General features: G+C 34.3%; 7 non-coding genes across 7 annotated transcripts; all 7 read left to right on the plus strand.

The window, feature by feature from the left end:
• Positions 1–17,177: 17,177 nt before the first annotated feature.
• On the plus strand, positions 17,178–17,296 carry LOC144846473 (5S ribosomal RNA). Its single transcript, XR_013613090.1, has one exon. It is a non-coding gene; the product is annotated as a 5S ribosomal RNA (ribosomal RNA).
• Positions 17,297–17,879: 583 nt separating this feature from the next.
• Positions 17,880–17,998, plus strand: LOC144845979 (5S ribosomal RNA). The gene has a single exon (XR_013612615.1). It is a non-coding gene; the product is annotated as a 5S ribosomal RNA (ribosomal RNA).
• Positions 17,999–18,236: 238 nt separating this feature from the next.
• Positions 18,237–18,355, plus strand: LOC144847088 (5S ribosomal RNA). The gene has a single exon (XR_013613662.1). It is a non-coding gene; the product is annotated as a 5S ribosomal RNA (ribosomal RNA).
• A 118-nt stretch (positions 18,356–18,473) lies between these two features.
• Positions 18,474–18,592, plus strand: LOC144847090 (5S ribosomal RNA). The gene has a single exon (XR_013613663.1). It is a non-coding gene; the product is annotated as a 5S ribosomal RNA (ribosomal RNA).
• A 583-nt stretch (positions 18,593–19,175) lies between these two features.
• On the plus strand, positions 19,176–19,294 carry LOC144847008 (5S ribosomal RNA). Its single transcript, XR_013613584.1, has one exon. It is a non-coding gene; the product is annotated as a 5S ribosomal RNA (ribosomal RNA).
• A 238-nt stretch (positions 19,295–19,532) lies between these two features.
• On the plus strand, positions 19,533–19,651 carry LOC144847091 (5S ribosomal RNA). Its single transcript, XR_013613664.1, has one exon. It is a non-coding gene; the product is annotated as a 5S ribosomal RNA (ribosomal RNA).
• A 118-nt stretch (positions 19,652–19,769) lies between these two features.
• Positions 19,770–19,888, plus strand: LOC144847092 (5S ribosomal RNA). Its single transcript, XR_013613665.1, has one exon. It is a non-coding gene; the product is annotated as a 5S ribosomal RNA (ribosomal RNA).
• The last annotated feature ends 488 nt before the right edge of the window (positions 19,889–20,376 follow it).

Raw genomic sequence — 20,376 nt, forward strand, 5'->3', positions numbered from 1 at the left:
CAAAGATTTTATTAATCTTTATTTTTCAGGTTTTTTTTATGTGAAATTAAAATGGCATATTAAAAAAAAAAACATTTTTAGGGGGCAATATATCTTTAAAGATGTATTGTCCCTTGAAACACAAAAAATGAAGGTCAAAATATTCAAAATTTAAATTGGCCATATCAAAGTAACATTAAAGTCGAAAATTCGAGCCAAAAACAACAAGTTTACGTAATTAACAGGTAAATTAATTTGATTACATTTCGTCTGGAAAATCGTCGCGAGCGAAAGTAAACAAAGATTTCAAACAACGAGTATGCATTATGCATGGTGCTAATTAGGATTTTTTACAACTCGTCACGGTTGGAGAATGTGTTTTCACACAGATCGCGAGGAAGTTTTATGATTATGCATACAGAGTAACCAAACAAGTGTGTTGCATCATGGAGCTATTAGCTCCATGGTTGCATTATGAGATATGTTTTGATCTTTAACAAATAAACGTATGTATTTCAGTTAAATGATTGACTAATTTTTGGTGAAAGTTAATAACTATTATGATGCTTCAAAATGATCCAATTTTTTTTTGAAATCTTTTATTTTTTATTTTTTTGGAATTAGTCAAAGGGACAATACATCTTTAAGTAAGGTATAATTTCCGTGCTGAAACTGGCGTTTCGAGACAAATACAAATCCAGTGATATTGATGGTACTCGATATTTGGACGTCTAGATCTATTTTGTTTTTGTTTTTTTTTTATTCTTCTAACATTTTGAGTAAATATTGCTAAAAGTATAATTAACCGGCAGTTGGCCGTCGTCGCGTGACTCCTTAAATTCAGTCTGTTATTGAATTTTGTTAACGTAGCTAATTATTTTCAAATTGCTTACACAGTAGGATAATTTGTTGGTCTTCTAAAATGTGTTTAAACGGTCTGCTTAAAGATTTGTTGTCCGCCAAAAACATGAAAAATGAAGATTAATTAAATCAGACTTTGAAAAGGTTATTTTGTAGTTTCGATAAAGTTAAACATTTTTGGTCAAAGTGAATACCTATTGTGACATTAAAATGGAATATTCAACAAACAATTTTTTAAGAATTATTTTTTCGCAGGGATAATACATCTTTAATATAAGCTCTAGACTTATCCAGTATAATGTAGGTTTATTAAGTTATTGATTATGTCTTTTGTTTAAGGTAATAAAATACTATAAAGTTCACTTGTGTGTGTTATTAAATAAAAGTACAGTTTTGTTGTACCTATGTGCATATAACGTATTTAATTAGTCAGGCCAATGTGTATGAAATTAATTTTAATACTAGCGTTATTGATATTTTAACCTAGAAATTAATTAAAAATAAATTAATAACTCATTGTTATTTTCCTATTATCATATACATGAACGTACATATTATATTCTTTATAAAAACTGTCGTAAAAAAGATAAAGATGCATCCAAATTGAGTGAACGTCAAATTAATGCTTGGCGAAACGACAAAGGACGTGTTATTTAAATTATTTCCGTCCACAAAGATAAAGATACTAAAACTATACTAATAAACTCATCCACTTTTCAGTTATTGATTATGTCTTCGTTTAAGAGAGTAGTAAAATATTCATAAAGATCGGTGTGTGTTAATGTCTTAAAAGTACTTTTTTATTGTGCTTGTGCATATAAAGTACCTAATATGTCATTCTCAATTATTAATTAATTTGAATAATATAGAGTTATTAATAAACAAATCGCAACAAGATAGTGTTATTTATAATATTGCGACCGTGTGATATACAGCATATTCGTTTTTGACGACGTAATTGAACATTGATTATTAACAGACTGTGAAGTTAGATTGTTTTAAAAAATGGCCTGTTGGAAATTCGTCTTTTTGTTTTATTCTGTACTTCTACATTTATGTAAAGGTATGTTATTAATATATTTGAGTATTTACCAATGCTGTAAATGTAAATAGTATCTCAGATTAACTGCTCTTACGTTTAGGAAGAAACTTGATGTTTTTTGTTCTCTTTTGTGGCGTAAACACCACTTTTATTCACATTCATATTATCTGTCATGTCATCACATAAAATCACAATAATTTATCACATTTTTGTTAATTCCTAATGTCATCACAATTTGATAAACTTCATCAGTAACTTTTTTAATCTTTGTATTCAAAACAATGTTTTCTGGAATTGTGTATTATAAAATTATTGAACATTTTTAATAATCACAATTTATTTACAACATTGAAATTATAATTTTCCATGTGGTTCTTGCTATTCGTTCACACACTGGTGACGGTAAATTAATCAAATATATCGGTAACTACATATTATGATTTTAAATATTTTTCATTTTACACGCATATCGAGTAAAAATATTGGCACGTCACGAGCCGCGTAAGGCGCGTCGTCGACGAAATATTGAGATGTGATTTTAATTTAAAGGAATTGATATTGAAAGACCCTTTTAAAACAATTGGTAATACATAATAATTATAAATGTGTCGCAAAATAACTACAAGAACGACGGAAACATTCTAATGTTACTTTAGGTACCTGTAAGTCCTGTTCCTGTTCTCTGGAACTCTGGAAAAATCGAAGGCCTATTGTATTTGATTTGTTCATGTGTTTATGAATCAGCAAATAATTTTAACCCAATAATTAATGTTTAATAGAATAATAATTAGGGTGTTAATGTTTAATTTTGTTATTATTGTTTATTTAAGTGTTATATTCAAGTAAACCCTTTTTTCAATTTTAATACAGGTGATGTTATGTTTGTTGTCAATAGTGGTGATCCTCCTGGAATTTATATTTCAAATATTAGTTCCAGTGGCACAAATTTAAGTTTTGAAGCAGTTATACATAATGGAATACCCTTCGCTGTCGATTATGATACCAGCACATTAACACTGTATTGGTCTGATGTCACCAACACCATTGAACGGATTTCACTTGTCACTAACCAACGTGAAGTATTTGTGTCTTTGGGATCAAATTCACGTAATATTCTATTCATTTTTAAATAATTATGTTGTTAGGAAAAATTGTTGTTTAATAATCATAATTAAACGTTTGAGGATACTAAAGTAAAATAATGTCGTTAAAAAAATTACGTTTTACCTATTTTTGCATAGGTGATGTTATAATTAGTATAAGCACCATTTATCAATCCGTCTGATTTTTACAGAAACTGTAGATAACGGGGTCGGATTTAGATTTCTGAAACGTAAGATTTCTGTAAGCGTTGATTTGAGGTTAGGAAAAATAGCGCCTAGTCCAATATTTGATAGTCCAAAGACTAGAATTATGCCTATTTCTGGAATAGGTAGACACAATATAACGCATGTCAACTCCGTGTCAGTTACTCACCCTAGCTGATTTTTTAGCAGGCCTTTACGATATTGTTCCATATTTCTCTTTTAGGAAGATATCATGAAAGGTTTTAAAAGGAAACTTTTGGATTTCATCGGTAGATTTTTAACCGTCGGCGGTAAAGTTTCCTGGTTTCAACTAAGTTGGTCGTTGGTGGTGGCGATAGCCATTTTAGCTTTTTTATTTATTTTCGCACCGCGCGTGAAGGTAGAGTAGTTAAAAAGAGTAAAAATTATACTGCAAACTAATAAAGATTAATAAAGATAAAATGAAATATATTCATAATTCATCGGAGTATATTGTGGGGAATAGTATATAATTACATCGGGAGAACTCATTAAATTATGATAAGGCCTTTTGTTTGAAATCCGGTCAAAGCCCGATAGAGCCGAGATATTGAGTAAGCTGGCAGGACCCTGGGATACTTCTGCACATGTTGCAATACAAATGTCTTCATTGAGGCTGAAACGGCCCACTGTGTCGCGGAAGTTAGTCTCACAAGATGTTAAACCTAATTAATATATTAATTATACCAATTAGGCCTATAGTATTTATTTGAATACACGCCCAACACCCCATACCTCATACTACATTTCAATAATGGTAACCGACCTCCGAAAACGTCCAGGACAGAACGTCCTTCTACAACCTTTACCCAAGTGATTATTGAACATTCCGAGAATCATCTTCTACACTTCCTAGAGGGGGTAGCGGGCGAAGGGAACTCACCCGCTAGTATTTATTTATATAGGCCTATAATATTTTATTTCCCGCTTTCGCAAAAAGGCCTTTTTAAAGTTATGTTTTTTTAACTAAGTCAAACAATAAGATTTGCTAAAATATGCTATTTATCAGCTAATAATATGCAAGTTAAAATGCTTAGCTAGGTAGGACTATAGTCTCTTAGCCGGCCCAAGGCAATTGTTTTAAAGCGAGCGGCGTATGTTGCGTGCGTGACATATGCGTTGCTTTAAATTAAAATTTTTGAAGAAATAGGTTAAAACGCAACTGCTGAACTACTACACTTATGCAAATGAGTATAAGGCTGACGTCATCCGTTAAAGTAAACGTTTACGCCCTCGTACGAAAGGTTCGTATAATATACTAATAATACATAACCCTAGTCGAGGGGTTGAGCATCATTTGAAATGTGTTAAAACAGTTTTAATCTTTAGCATATAAAGTAAATTTCATAGGTTGAGATTGCAGAAATCATTTAATTTGTTATCATTAATTAAGATGTGCGTGGTTTAGCCGTTGATGGAGCTGGAAATAAACTTTATTGGACAGATAATAACGAAGTCAAAGTAATCAATCTAGATGGAACAAACAGAGAAATTCTGTTTGACACAGGATTGTCCTATCCACATGCAATTGAGATAGATACAGCTAACGGGTATGTTACTTATCTTAACGTACATCTATCTATTTTTTATTTCACTCATCCAAAGGAGACGAACTGTGTGATCACATCTCGGGTGAACTGTATATTATTAATGCATCTAAACCAAACATTTAAATTCGTTAGCAATTAATAATAAGCATGTTAAAAAAAGAATGATTGCCTTTACCTTTAAAATATCTCAGCTCAGCTTTAGTAGTTTTGTAATTTTTTCTACTTTTCATTCACACCCGATTCTCTCCAGTATAGGCCAATTCTATTAATACATTGTCACATGTTCCACATGGCGCCTTTACTATGTTATGGTTAAAGTTAGGGTAGACTTATACAGGCGATACATTAACCCTGTATTCAGCGCATTTTATACTGGACAAATAATATTTAAGAAATACTAAACATTTAGTCGATCTTGTCAAAGGTCGACCACTTTTCACGTTGCAATGAGATCATCGAATATAAACTTCACAGGTCCATTCTTTTGATTCTCACTTTTGATTAGCAAGGGAAAACGTAATAATAGTACATTATTACCACTCAAGAAAGGAAGTAATAAATATTTATTAAAATGTCTGTTCAAACATTTTTAAAATTTCATTAATCTCTGCTTCATCTTTCGTAAGTTTCAATATTCTTTTTATTCGTGGAAGGGATGTGAACTACTTGAAACAGAACGTTAATGTAGTAACATAGATTATACCTATACTTAGATACCTGTACTGGACTGATGCAGAACAAGATAGGATAGAGCGAGCGAAGTTATATGACTTGAGTACAAGGACCGTCTTAGTAACAAATGTACCACACGCAAGCGGACTTGTCTTATCAGTTCCCGGTAAGTTACTGTATGACCATGAATGCATGTAAGTTATATAATAGTACTACCGTATGTAATATACTGTAGTAACTACAGTTTTTTGCAATGCTGATTGTTGATGTTTGTACATAAAGCCGCTTGCTATATAAACACGTTGCTTATTTTACTTAAAACATGAGTCACTGTGTAGGCTAATCTCAGACCTAGAAAATAAATTTTTATCAACTTTTGAGCCTGCAGAGCTTAATGAAAAACAAAAATTATGCTTTAAGTATCATGGCAAGATAACTCTATTGTCAAAAATTTTTCTTCCTCAAGGCAACAAACAGCATAAACATATCGTAGAACTATTTTAAAAAGTTATATGAAAATATACAGTACGTAGTGTAAAACATTCATATAAAACTACATAAACTACTACTATATAAAAAAGTACTATAAAATACAGATATAAAAAGGTACAACAGCAAAATTCAAGAAAAATATAGGTGGTACCAACTAATTCCTTTAAAGAACATTTTAACATAATTCGACTAGTTAAAACTTATAATTATAATAAGGATAAGCACGCATAATTATGATCAAACTCTATTATCAAAATCTTTCAATTGAATTCATACTCTTTCTTACTGTGTTGATATACTATTTTCAAGAAATGAAAGATGTAGTATGATGCATGTACTGACGAAATTGAGGAAGCTAACCTTGTGCACGTTCCATATGTAGTCAATGTGTGCGCATCCGTGACATGTGCTGGCTCAGCATTGTATTGCTCGTGCATGATACTACAAAATCATGTAAAATGTACGTGGGGTTATCACTTTGACATTCAATGTACTACAAGTAGTAGAGTCGGCGTCTTAACTTACTTCCTGACATTAGCGACTTTGCGTTCAGACGACGTGCCCCGCGTCTTTCATTCGAGTAAAAAAAAAATTCTGCGCACGCTCAGAAACACATGAGCATGCGCATAATGATATTTTTACTCGTTAGGCACAAAGTATGTTGCTCAGACCCCATAATCAAAGTTATATGCTTACATTTGAGTACACTTTCCTCTTTCTCAATGAGTGATAACATTTTTTTTTACGTTTTACATTGTGATTAATTTTCTTGAGAACTTTTTTTCATTTGAACTAAATGCATGATAATCCATTTTTGCGCGCCTACTAAAATGTCACGTTCTTGAAATTATCGTTTTGTTAAAACTTAATACGCGTATTCAAGTACAGTATTCAATCGTAAACGTCTCTCTCTCATTTTTGTTTTTCACTATCTCAAGATGGAAAGATGTATTGGAGTGACTACAACAGTAAGTTAATCGAGGAAGCTAACCTTGACGGAACTAACAGAAGAACGATTATAACTTTGCAGAATATCCCGTATAGAATTGACATTTATGGAAACTATCTGTATTGGACAGGTTATCATGGTGGTATATATCGAGTGGATAGAACAACCGGAGTATCATCACAACAAAGTAGCGATAGTCGACTTAATAAACCAAGAGGCTTATATATTTTAAAGGGTAAATATTCTTTTTTAATATTCAAATGAAATTGCTAACTCAAATTGTAGTTAAAGATGCAAATAGCACACGTTCCATTAACGTTGTTTTTATATTTCAGAATATTTATAATTATTTATTTCAGAATAGGCCTAGTATAGTATATTTTTGGTCAACAAGCCCATTTTTTATTTTATCTTTTTAAGTACCTACATTCACAATTAAGTCAAATGTGCTAGTAAAAACACTCTTTAGAACAAAACAATGTAAGACGAAATTGGACGCGATATTTACTCAGTTCCCGAAATAATTTTAAATCGACGAAATATTTTCCTGTTCAAAAGCATATTGGAGGATTGGAGAGTAACATAATATTAAACTTTGACCTGATAGAAATAAGAAAAGTTTTCCTTATTATAATATTATTTGGCGAAAGTTGCTTAATTTTTGGCGAACAAGAGTTCCATCGAGTACATATTGATAAAGGACGCATTCCCTGCATATTGTGTATGGTATATTTTAAGATTACAGACTATATTTTTTTTGTAAAAATGAACCTAAATGGGCCTACATTGCGATCATTTTTGTTGTCTTTAAACGGGTATTAATCAGAAAAAGAAGTCGATTATAACAGTGTAAGCGGCTAGCTTTAAATACCGGTATGCATTGCATCGTTTTGCTTCAATAATAAATCCAAAATAGAGGCGATTGTTAATAAATTTACCGGATCTTCTCCGTTCTGTAGTAATGGATTCTGCCAAAAAAGACAACGGGAGGATGTACTATAGTTTTCTAATGGGAACCAAGCTTTAAACTAATAATGCATAATTGTTTAAAACAATATGATTCAGATTTAAACAACTTATTCAAATATTATTGCCAACAAACTATTAGGTTGGACACAACGAAATAATTAGGCAAACAAAATTAATCAATATCCTTTCGATTAGGCATTTACATATTAAAAACGCTATAAAATGTAATTGATTACAAATAATTAAATAATCTGATAGCAGAACATCGTATAGATAAATTTATAACACACCTGATTGTATTCTTGCAATTTCATTGGTCAATTATGCCTCGTTAAATAGTGCAGTCAATTTTTCAACGAATAAACATTAATTATTTGTATAATAATTGTTATTATTTTTATTGTTATTATCTAATTGTTTATTGATACCGGCAACCTATACTTTCAGCTCCCATCATCATCATGGATGCGGGCGCAACCGTAGCAAATTCGGCAACCTACTACGGAATTGGAGATGAAGTGAAGACAGAAATCTTGGTGAACACTACTGGATTGACATCCGGATCAAGCTTTAAAGTCAACCTTACAGCTGAGAATATGGAGGTAATGTTAACTAAAAAGGAACACATATATTGTATACAGTGTTTCTGACCATGCCAATAATTTATATATGAAATGTCTATATATAATCTATTTTTTCCTCTATTTTTTGTTATTCTCAATTTGGCCTTAAATTTGCATACGTCACAATCGGGTAGTGTGACTCTGCATTGTGTATGCATTGAATTGTACACGTTAGCTAAAACTTTGAGATCTAATTTTTGAAAATACATTTCTATATCATATTTTATCAGTGACATTGATAGGTTCTGAGTTCTCATAAACATAAACTATTCACAAGAAAATTTGTTAATTAAAACAACGGCAAAGAACTAAACAAATGTTGGCCAGACGATAAAATCCACCGTAAGCAATGGATAACATGTCTGTCCTACCGACGGACGTATAATGAATTGGCCAAATGAAACAAACTACGAATTCAAACATATATCCGTTATACGTGTGTCGACATGGATAATATGTATACGTTAGTTTATCCAAGAAATAACCCACGCGGTACTAAATACTAGTTAGGTGTAATTATTACCCGATTATTACCTTATCTTCGAGATATAGTTTCAGAAAGTATCAGAGGAATATTTGGTTATGATATGATACCAGGAGAAACATGTGCTGCTGTATTACCAAATATTCCTATGATACTGGGTAAATATAGATACAGCGCCGATAATCGAGTGGTAATTATAGTAACATCCTTTTTTTCAGTTCGACCTGTCTGCCGATCCTTTTATATGGACTTTAACAGGAAACCGAAACACCGACTCAACCATGACGGTATGGTTCTGTTTCATATTTTCCTAAAATACGGTATTGGTTAATGTTGTGATCATAACAAAATAAGTGTGACGTGTGAATTTGGCAGTGAAATAATTAAATATAACGTAATGTTATGGTACGTTAAACCATAGGTCTTTTCTCTCTAATATAATTGGGCGTGCGGAAAAAATGAAGCAGAACATCCGAATTTAATCTCAGAGATTCTATTTACATTACCGCTTAAGATATTTACCTATTGCTGAGTTTCTTCTTGGTTTGACCGATCTACTGTGTTTTGTTTTTAAGTCAGATTTTCAGCTGTTGCTACGGATTCATTGTATTTTTCAGAGCGACTTTACGGTCATTCGGGTCTCCGCATCAGACATTACTTTGTCTTTTAGTAATAATGATTACTTTTTATCTGACATTCAATTTGAAGGAACCATCAATTCTACTGTTAATGGTATTACTGAAATCGTTTTTTTACTTAAATAAACCAAAATAAATGTTGACACTCTACTCAAAACTCAAACAGATTGGTGTCGCCACCATTTAAGTGCAGATATATTATATATTTATTTATTATCACTAGCAGTAACCCGTGCTCCGCACGGTAATTTTCTGCCTTAATATGTGGTTATATACTAATTCCCATGGGATGAGTAAGTATAATAAAAGCGCACGGATAAAAGTTACTCTGACAAATTATTAAACAAATTGTCAAGAATAAAATTCGAAACTATTTACGGCCATTGATTTTATTATACACGAAGTATTCCTTCCTGTTCTTTGTTGCCCATTAGTGTGACAAATGTGAGCACGTATCATTCAGCGGTTTCGGATGAGATACGTAAACTTACGCGACCAATTTAGATTGTTGCTAACGCAATGAAATAAGCGCTCAGTTTTAATTAAACTTGCCCTTATTACATTACTTTTCATTATTCTGAAACAATAACCAACTACTTATTTTTGAAGAGGTTTTTTTTTCAACGTTTTTTGTTTTCGAAATCAATTGTAGCCAATGTGAAACCTGGAACTATTTTACGTGTAACCATTAATGCTGAGATCAATGACGCCGGTTTAATCACGGCAGAGGGAACTACCGACGCAGTTTTCAGTAAACTACCCCATTTAGTGATGAACATCACTGAGCAGTCTGCAGATGGTAATGTTTATGTTAACGTTGGTCAAAAAGTGCAACCTTATTGTTGAGTTTCCAAAAGGTACCGCTGATCCTACAATTGAAGTCACACTACCATACAACTTCACGACTAACAAGACAAGCGAGCAGTGGAGTATCAACAAAGTGTCCGTTTCGTATGTCAGTGACTCCTTATTCTGTACGTATTCGACAGAGTTCTGCTACTACGCTCCTCAGACGCAGTACATTGCTAACGATGATGATTTCGGCATCCTTAAAGATTGGTCGGTGACACAGTTCGACGGATTTATTGAAGTGAACGACCCAGATGCTTCCAATAACATTTTGGCGTTAGAAGTTGAAATTGTCCTAGACGATACAGACGCGGTGGTCAATGGATCAGAGCACTGGTTTGGACTTAGAATGCAGATTGGCGACGGAGCTCACATCTGGGTTGGAGAAGTAACAGTTTATACGCTGATTAATGAAGTACCGAAGCCTAAGATGTCGTTCAAGATAACATACGAAACTAATTCCTTTTATAAAGGGTAAGTTTAGTATCAGATACAAGAAATGTACTGTAAGAGTAATTGTTCTTATTATTGTAGAATTGTATGAAAGAAATAAGATAAATTAGAATGGTTCAAGTTGACACTAGCGAACACTATCAGAAATTGTATTCTTCGTATTTGATCGTTGGCAATCATTGTTCATGTTTGGCGATTTTTATATGTAACCAATTTTGTACATAAGCGTTTGGCATTTGGGTTGTGGCATTTGACGTGTGGGTCACGACAATATTTTCATATAATCACTCTTGACGTCCTATAAGTATTGGTATAGTGATTGTGGTACCACTCTCAATTCGATTTCGATAATAGTATTTGTTGGTTGTTATTTTCAGTGATGATGTAACACTACTGATTAGTATTTGGCACGATGACGATTCAACGGGAAAAGCAGTAGATGTAACTTTCACAATAATGACGTCGAAAAATGTGCAATATATTAACCTTGAATCAGAATATACAGAGCTGTTCCAGTCACCAGCGGTAAACCCAAGCATGTCTGGCCCATCACCTGTTCGATTTAATGTAAGTTATTCTACAATCAACCACATTCAATTATGTGTAGGACTCACGGGCAGCTTGGTTAAGGTTTGGAAGAGTACTTTTTACTTAGTACTTTAGGTGTTTACCTACAGCACTGATACATTTTGAAAGATTAGGAAACGGGTGGATGGCCAGTGTAGTACATTGAGTAACAAGTTCAGAATACATTCATATACCTATTAATGAAGTGTAACGTCTGTCTGCATCAGGATATCAAATTCGATCGCTGGGTGCGATTTTTCACCCTTCACTCTCAGATTTGTTATTATTTAAAAGGTTTACAACTATTACAGCCTTCATTTCGCTGGGTGGTATGTTTCTCTTCCTCTGTTTTAATGACTTAAAATGATATAAGTGGACAGGGGTTTTCTAAATGAAATCAAAGACAGGCGTAATGGACAACATTTAGTAACACTTTGTATGTATTTTTCAGCTCGGAACCATTCAGATTGCTGCCAAACCAACTTTCCGTGTACGCCTAGGAATCGACAAAAACGGAAAAACTGCTCCGGGCACTCATCGCTTTTTTGGCGTGGCTGATTTGTTGTGGTTCTCGACTGCTAATAACGCTAAAGTTCTTGATTCCACAAAATATTTTCAATTTAAGTATTCGGATAGGCCAGATGTTGGTGGTGGTAAGTGTACGATAGTGTGTTTAATAAGGCGACCAAAACATTGATAATGTTTCTTTCATAACATTAAACCATTCTTATCAAATCTGAATTGTGTTTATTATGATTGTAATATCGGTAAAGTATCGACAATTTGTCCTGCCTGTAACATAGAGAAGTTGTAGATACAGGATCACATGTGTATCATAACGATGACTTCCTCGACCAAACCAACTTTCGTTGATACAAGTTTACATGTGATCGATACATTACGTTGTAAAAAGAGTGTGTCTATGATTCGTACAAACATGAATCTGCTGATTGTAATTACTCTATAACTCTTACACTGTACTTTTAGATTTATGTCGGTCTGGTTACACGCCTTACAAAGAAACGTGTTATAAAGTGTTCAACGACACGCTAGAAACTTGGGATGCAGCAAAGGCGGCCTGTGAAGCAGACAATGCGCAATTAGTCATGATCGAAGATACGTTTGAACAGCAATTTCTTCGAGGCCTCGTTCCAGCACTCTCGCCATACAAATACTGGATTGGGCTGAAAGACGTTAGGGTGAGTATGGCTCAGAGACCCCCTGTTACTCGTAATCACCGTAATGAACTGGCCATGCTAACTACACGAGAAAGGGGACGTAACTTCGATAGGGCAAGTCTATAATTAATCACATGACAAGAAGTTTACTATACTCATTATTACTTTTCAATTATAACAATGTATATGTTTTAGGGTACTGATACTTTCAAGTGGACAAACGGGTCATCGGCGTCTTTTACAAAATGGCTACCAAACAGACCCGGAACAAGTGTGACTGAAGACTGCGGAGCTGCGGCTTTTGTAGATGTCTACGATACCAGGGATGTCAGTACTGATCTTGGTGACTGGGACATTATGGACTGCACCGCTATTCTGCCAGCTATCTGCGAGTATTATATGTTAGATTTTGAATACGGTACGCCGCTAATTTCATGGTTCTTACGTACTGCACAAACCGCCGTGTTTCTGCAGCCAAAATTTAACCGATAAAACTTAACCGATAAAATTCATGTAGAAACGAGGTTTAACTGATTCCGCTCCAGAAAAATTAACCGATAATTATCTCATTTAAATCGGATAATTATCGGATAAATGCAATAATGTTTTAACCTTTGACCTAAGGACAAATTGTTGCGTTGTGATTGGGCACTTGGTTTTTCGATAATGACTACATACTACCATGGACTTGATCGCCACAATCAATCTCTAAATGAGTTACAACTGCAATTTTGTAATAAAGAAACGCACAAATTGTCTATTAGAAAGAGCGTTTCAGCAAAATACCGGTAAGTAATGTTGTTATAGTACTTTATTTCTTCAGAAACAGTACTAAGATATGCAAAAGAAGCTGTGATGAGGTACAGCAAATGGACCGAATCTCAGACAGGCGTCTGCCATTATGATGGGGGATCTAGCCAGTGCGATGGTTGCGTGGATGGTGCTCATAAGTGTGAAAACGGAAAACATACTGTGTGTGTCAGTGATCCTAGTAAATGCCCAGTTCCAGGTAAGTTTGGAAAAAAGAATTCTGTATAGTATAGCTAATATTGCACAAGAAGTTCCGTCGCATCATTAGAAAACTCTAAGAGCTTAAATATATATAATACTTCTCAATTTACAATACATGTTTCAGTAATGTTAAAACATATCAGTCTAAACTGATTTCCCTTAAAACCCCAAAAGAAACCAAACGCACTTTTACCAACAATCCTCGAGCACGACTCGTTCCTATTTAACATGGTTTGGTTTTTATCCGTTTGACTTTTAGCAATTTGTCGAAGAATCAACACTTAAGATATTTTTCACACAATACAATTTATCGATTGTTTTTAATCATTTCGACAGATTATTATGACCGGGGTTTTGTCATAACTAAGAAGTTGGACGATCCGGATAATGACGTCATTTTTGCTTGTAACCCTTCAGTTAGACGTCTAACAGACAAGGTTCTTCCGTCCTGCTATGTACAAGATAATCCACCAGATGGACGCTGGAAAGGTAAAACAATGAGGATTGTTTTCATAATGTCCTTTAAAGAATAGCACTGACACTGGCTGATATATCAAAACACTTTCATACTTAGAGTCTAACTGCTACGGTCATCATACACATCGATATGGACAGCAAGAGGAATCTCTAACTTGATAAATCGAAAAGTAATAGGCCTAACTCTGACACTTTCCCCATGGAGATCTTTGGATTTGCAGACAACTAGCAATGAATGGTTAGGCCTGGGCTTAGATTCCTTGAATGCCTAGCATAGAATGCCATACAACAATATCTTTCTCATATTTCTCAATGCCACATAAACGGAACATTGCATTTATTAATATTTTTCTTATTTCAAAATGAAAAATCTATGCCAGTACTATTACCATTATAATATGTATACAAATATAAATATGTTTCAATAGCTCTACCAATGAACCTACACAATGTCATTGGATCTGACCAACTCACAGGACTTATCTATGGCATTCACATGGACATGCGCAGTTACCTGCGCAGTAAGGATTATGGTGCAACGTGGGAGTTTATCAGCAAAGACGTATGGGATTCTTTGAGAAAAAGTTTGCCGGACTTCAAGACGGCTGGAAATAGTGAAGACAACTGGCTGTGTGAGTTTATATATATTTATAAAATTATATAATTATTTTGCTCCCACTAAGGTCTCACGGTCATGTACGTCCAATACGAGTAATTTGATCAATCACAAGTGACGCCTCATCTGAAATGTCGCTTGTGATTGGTCAAACTTGAGCTACCTGTCTTTGCTTCAGTGAAAACTGAAATAATTACACTACAGTGTATTGTGTATAAGTGCGACAATCTCAAATATTAAAAATGGGCTGACCATTGAATAAAACGAAATAACCAGTTCTACGTCATACGAAATCAACTAATCAACTGGCAAGAATATACTTTTGTGATAATGATGATTAACTTTTATGCTACTGTGCTTATTTAACACATTTCTATCTTGTCAACAGATGATGACAGTGGCCTGAAGTATAATGGAGTTTTGAAAATGAAAAAAAACTGCTGCTAAATCATGACATTTCAGCAGCCCGATTCTAAGTAATTATTCAACTTTCAATTATAAAATGTCCGTCCTACTGTGGTTTTCAAATTCAATCGAAAATGTAACCTTAAAATTTACATAGAAAATATTTTCAATTTAATTGTTTTAATTGTAATATGTTTTGTATTTGCATTGCGTATCAGAAAGTATTGCTATAAATTAATCAAAATTCAATTTTGTTTTCACATAAGTACATAAATAATGTTTGATTGTTTTTAAATATTTTGAATGTTTCGACCTAGTGTAGTACTATTATTGGCGATTCGGCCTAATAATAATAAAATATCTTTTTTTGTCATGACGTTTCATACATATACAACATCTTGTTACAAAATGCCGGGGGACTGGTGGCGCTACGTAAAAATAATAAGAATCTATATATAAATTTACGTAAGGGCAAAATTCGGTAAATCGCGCGTTTCTAGAATGTTGGTTCGTACTTTCGGTACTGATTTTAACCACCTAATGTAACCCTGTTTACTATTAAATTTAGTTAGATAATTAGTTATTGACAATTAAAACGATTTTTTCCGATCGTATAGTATACACTGTTTAATATGGATGTCCATTTGAATAATACCCGCACACAATAATACGAGGATGCTTCGCATTTACCAATCTCCTTCTACGATAATTGAATCAAATTAAGTTTTTATATTCCTGGTTAAATTTGATTTCACATTGAATGATTTTTGACATTGGCTGCATTTGTACGACTTTTTCTCCATAATTATTACATCGAAATCAAATAAATGGGATACAACTGCTGTATACTAAATTACCTCATGACCTAGGCCTAGGTTGAATATTAAAAATTGAATAGGCCTAGATAAGCCTACCTCAGTCCTTAAAACATATTATTAATTAATTAGGCCTAGCCCTACATCTTTCATTATTCCCATATTTTTAGGCCTATCCCAGCCTACAACCTTAAATTTTACAAATACCTACATTTTATATTAAATACAAAGGTGGAAATTACAGGTTGTACTAGCGCAAAACAAAAACTGAGGATTTGACAGGTAACCCCGGCCCTTCTTGATATATTGTGTGGTTGAAAGCCTAGGGCTAGCCTTGCTGCTGCCTTCCAGGCATTCTGTAACCGATTGGAGCATCGGATATTATTAGTTGTGTATATAAATATTATTTCAATTGAATGTTGGTAAAATTATGTTAAAGAAGTATACTCACAGCAAAGAAATCTCGAGTTTCAAAAGTATTGCTATTGTTTACTTTGGTTTACCATTCACATCGATCGACCGCCGTCGGGGATAGAGTCCATATGCCTGTGACGTATCAAAATTACGTAATTCATTTGTTGCTCAACGACTGGTCTGTTGAGCAAAACCTCTGCTCAACAGGAGTATAGGTGGTTGATCTGTTGAGCAGACTGTCTGCTCAACATAACTCAATGATTGGTCTGTTGAGAACCCGGTTAGGTACTTGAATGGGTTTTTCTCTGGGAATACCTGGTGTCGTAGACCTATGTTTAACCGAATGTCTACAACCGTACCAGGTTGCCTGGGAATATCTGGTGTCGTACACCTGTGTTTATCTTTTTAATAATCCTAAAATATAGTCTTTTTTAAATGTTTAGATTTTGACAAAATGTGTTTATACTGTTGATGATAGTATAAGTAAATAAATTCAAACTGTAACCGAAGTTAATCGAAAGTTTTTCAACTAAACTGCCTTGAAAACAACGGTTCTCGTCCGATCATTGAAGTTAAACAAGTTGTTGTTCAAAGACATGTTTGTTGTTGTATGTTGCTGCTGTGGTGACCGTACAAACGTCACTGTACTACGCGGGAGTCCACTTGTGTGCGCGTTTGCTTCTTAGCAACAAAGCGGCCTGAAGCTTTTGTACATGCCGCTATTGTGTTATGCTTCTTTGTACAGTGTTATTGTTTCTTTTATATTGTCTTTTTATTAATTAAAAAACGCCCAACTCAGTAACCTAATGTCTACAACCATACCACGTTGACAACACCGGTTCTCGTCCGATCACCGCAGTTAAACAACGTCGGGCCTGGTTAGTACTTGGATGGGAGACCGCCTGGGAATACCTGGTGTCGTAGACCTATGTTTAACTTTTTTTTAAATTATACTAAACAAAGTTTATTTTACCTTTCAATTATGTTTTTATGACAGTAACTATAAGATCTATCTAAGGTATAATCTTGAACCGCAAGTAACCGAATGTCTACAACCGTACCAGGTTGCCTGGGAATATCTGGTGTCGTACACCTGTGTTTATCTTTTTAATAATCCTAAAATATAGTCTTTTTTAAATGTTTACATTTTGACAAAATGTGTTTATACTGTTGATGATAGTATAAGTAAATAAATTCAAACTGTAACCGAAGTTAATCGAAAGTTTTTCAACTAAACTGCCTTGAAAACAACGGTTCTCGTCCGATCATTGAAGTTAAACAAGTTGTTGTTTAAAGACATGTTTGTTGTTGTATGTTGCTGCTGTGGTGACCGTACAAACGTCACTGTACTACGCGGGCGTCCACTTGTGTGCGCGTTTGCTTCTTAGCAACAAAGCGGCCTGAAGCTTTTGTACATGCCGCTATTGTGTTATGCTTCTTTGTACAGTGTTATTGTTTCTTTTATATTGTCTTTTTATTAATTAAAAAACGCCCAACTCAGTAACCGAATGTCTACGACCATACCACGTTGAAAACACCGGTTCTCGTCCGATCACCGCAGTTAAACAACGTCGGGCCTGGTTAGTACTTGGATGGGAGACCGCCTGGGAATACCTGGTGTCGTAGACCTATGTTTAACTTTTTTTAAATTATACTAAACAAAGTTTATTTTACCTTTCAATTATGTGTTTCTTGAACAGAAGTGTGTGCAAATACCAAAGTCATGGTTTCAGCAGCTGCTAATTTGAATCCTAGAAAATGTTCTATAATAAATTCCAAAAGTATTAGGTTATAGGATATATGTGTTTGTAGAGATTAAGACAGTGACTATAAGATCTCTATAATCTTGAACCGCAAGTTAACGAATGTCTACAACCATACCACGTTGAAAACACCGGTTCTCGTCCGATCACCGCAGTTAAACAACGTCGGGCCTGGTTAGTACTTGGATGGGAGACCGCCTGGGAATACCTGGTGTCGTAGACCTATGTTTAACTTTTTTAAATTATACTAAACAAAATTTGTTTTACCTTTCAATTATGTTTTTATGACAGTAACAATAAGATCTATCTAAGGTATAATCTTGAACCGCAAGTAACCGAATGTCTACAACCATACCACGTTGAAAACACCGGTTCTCGTCCGATCACCGCAGTTAAACAACGTCGGGCCTGGTTAGTACTTGGATGGGAGACCGCCTGGGAATACCTGGTGTCGTAGACCTATGTTTAACTTTTTTTTAAATTATACTAAACAAAGTTTATTTTACCTTTCAATTATGTTTTTATGACAGTAACTATAAGATCTATCTAAGGTATAATCTTGAACCGCAAGTAACCGAATGTCTACAACCGTACCAGGTTGCCTGGGAATATCTGGTGTCGTACACCTGTGTTTATCTTTTTAATAATCCTAAAATATAGTCTTTTTTAAATGTTTAGATTTTGACAAAATGTGTTTATACTGTTGATGATAGTATAAGTAAATAAATTCAAACTGTAACCGAAGTTAATCGAAAGTTTTTCAACTAAACTGCCTTGAAAACAACGGTTCTCGTCCGATCATTGAAGTTAAACAAGTTGTTGTTCAAAGACATGTTTGTTGTTGTATGTTGCTGCTGTGGTGACCGTACAAACGTCACTGTACTACGCGGGCGTCCACTTGTGTGCGCGTTTGCTTCTTAGCAACAAAGCGGCCTGAAGCTTTTGTACATGCCGCTATTGTGTTATGCTTCTTTGTACAGTGTTATTGTTTCTTTTATATTGTCTTTTTATTAATTAAAAAACGCCCAACTCAGTAACCGAATGTCTACGACCATACCACGTTGAAAACACCGGTTCTCGTCCGATCACCGCAGTTAAACAACGTCGGGCCTGGTTAGTACTTGGATGGGAGACCGCCTAGGAATACCTGGTGTCGTAGACCTATGTTTAACTTTTGTTAAATTATACTAAACAAAGTTTATTTTACCTTTCAATTATGTGTTTCTTGAACAGAAGTGTGTGCAAATACCAAAGTCATGGTTTCAGCAGCTGCTAATTTGAATCCTAGAAAATGTTCTATAATAAATTCCAAAAGTATTAGGTTATAGGATATATGTGTTTGTAGAGATTAAGACAGTGACTATAAGATCTCTATAATCTTGAACCGCAAGTTAACGAATGTCTACAACCATACCACGTTGAAAACACCGGTTCTCGTCCGATCACCGCAGTTAAACAACGTCGGGCCTGGTTAGTACTTGGATGGGAGACCGCCTGGGAATACCTGGTGTCGTAGACCTATGTTTAACTTTTTTAAATTATACTAAACAAAATTTGTTTTACCTTTCAATTATGTTTTTATGACAGTAACAATAAGATCTATCTAAGGTATAATCTTGAACCGCAAGTAACCGAATGTCTACAACCATACCACGTTGAAAACACCGGTTCTCGTCCGATCACCGCAGTTAAACAACGTCGGGCCTGGTTAGTACTTGGATGGGAGACCGCCTGGGAATACCTGGTGTCGTAGACCTATGTTTAACTTTTTTTTAAATTATACTAAACAAAGTTTATTTTACCTTTCAATTATGTTTTTATGACAGTAACTATAAGATCTATCTAAGGTATAATCTTGAACCGCAAGTAACCGAATGTCTACAACCGTACCAGGTTGCCTGGGAATATCTGGTGTCGTACACCTGTGTTTATCTTTTTAATAATCCTAAAATATAGTCTTTTTTAAATGTTTACATTTTGACAAAATGTGTTTATACTGTTGATGATAGTATAAGTAAATAAATTCAAACTGTAACCGAAGTTAATCGAAAGTTTTTCAACTAAACTGCCTTGAAAACAACGGTTCTCGTCCGATCATTGAAGTTAAACAAGTTGTTGTTCAAAGACATGTTTGTTGTTGTATGTTGCTGCTGTGGTGACCGTACAAACGTCACTGTACTACGCGGGCGTCCACTTGTGTGCGCGTTTGCTTCTTAGCAACAAAGCGGCCTGAAGCTTTTGTAC

The sequence above is a fragment of the Antedon bifida genome, chromosome 6 (genome assembly GCF_963402885.1).
Source record: "Antedon bifida chromosome 6, ecAntBifi1.1, whole genome shotgun sequence".
NCBI classification, from domain to species: domain Eukaryota; kingdom Metazoa; phylum Echinodermata; class Crinoidea; order Comatulida; family Antedonidae; genus Antedon; species Antedon bifida.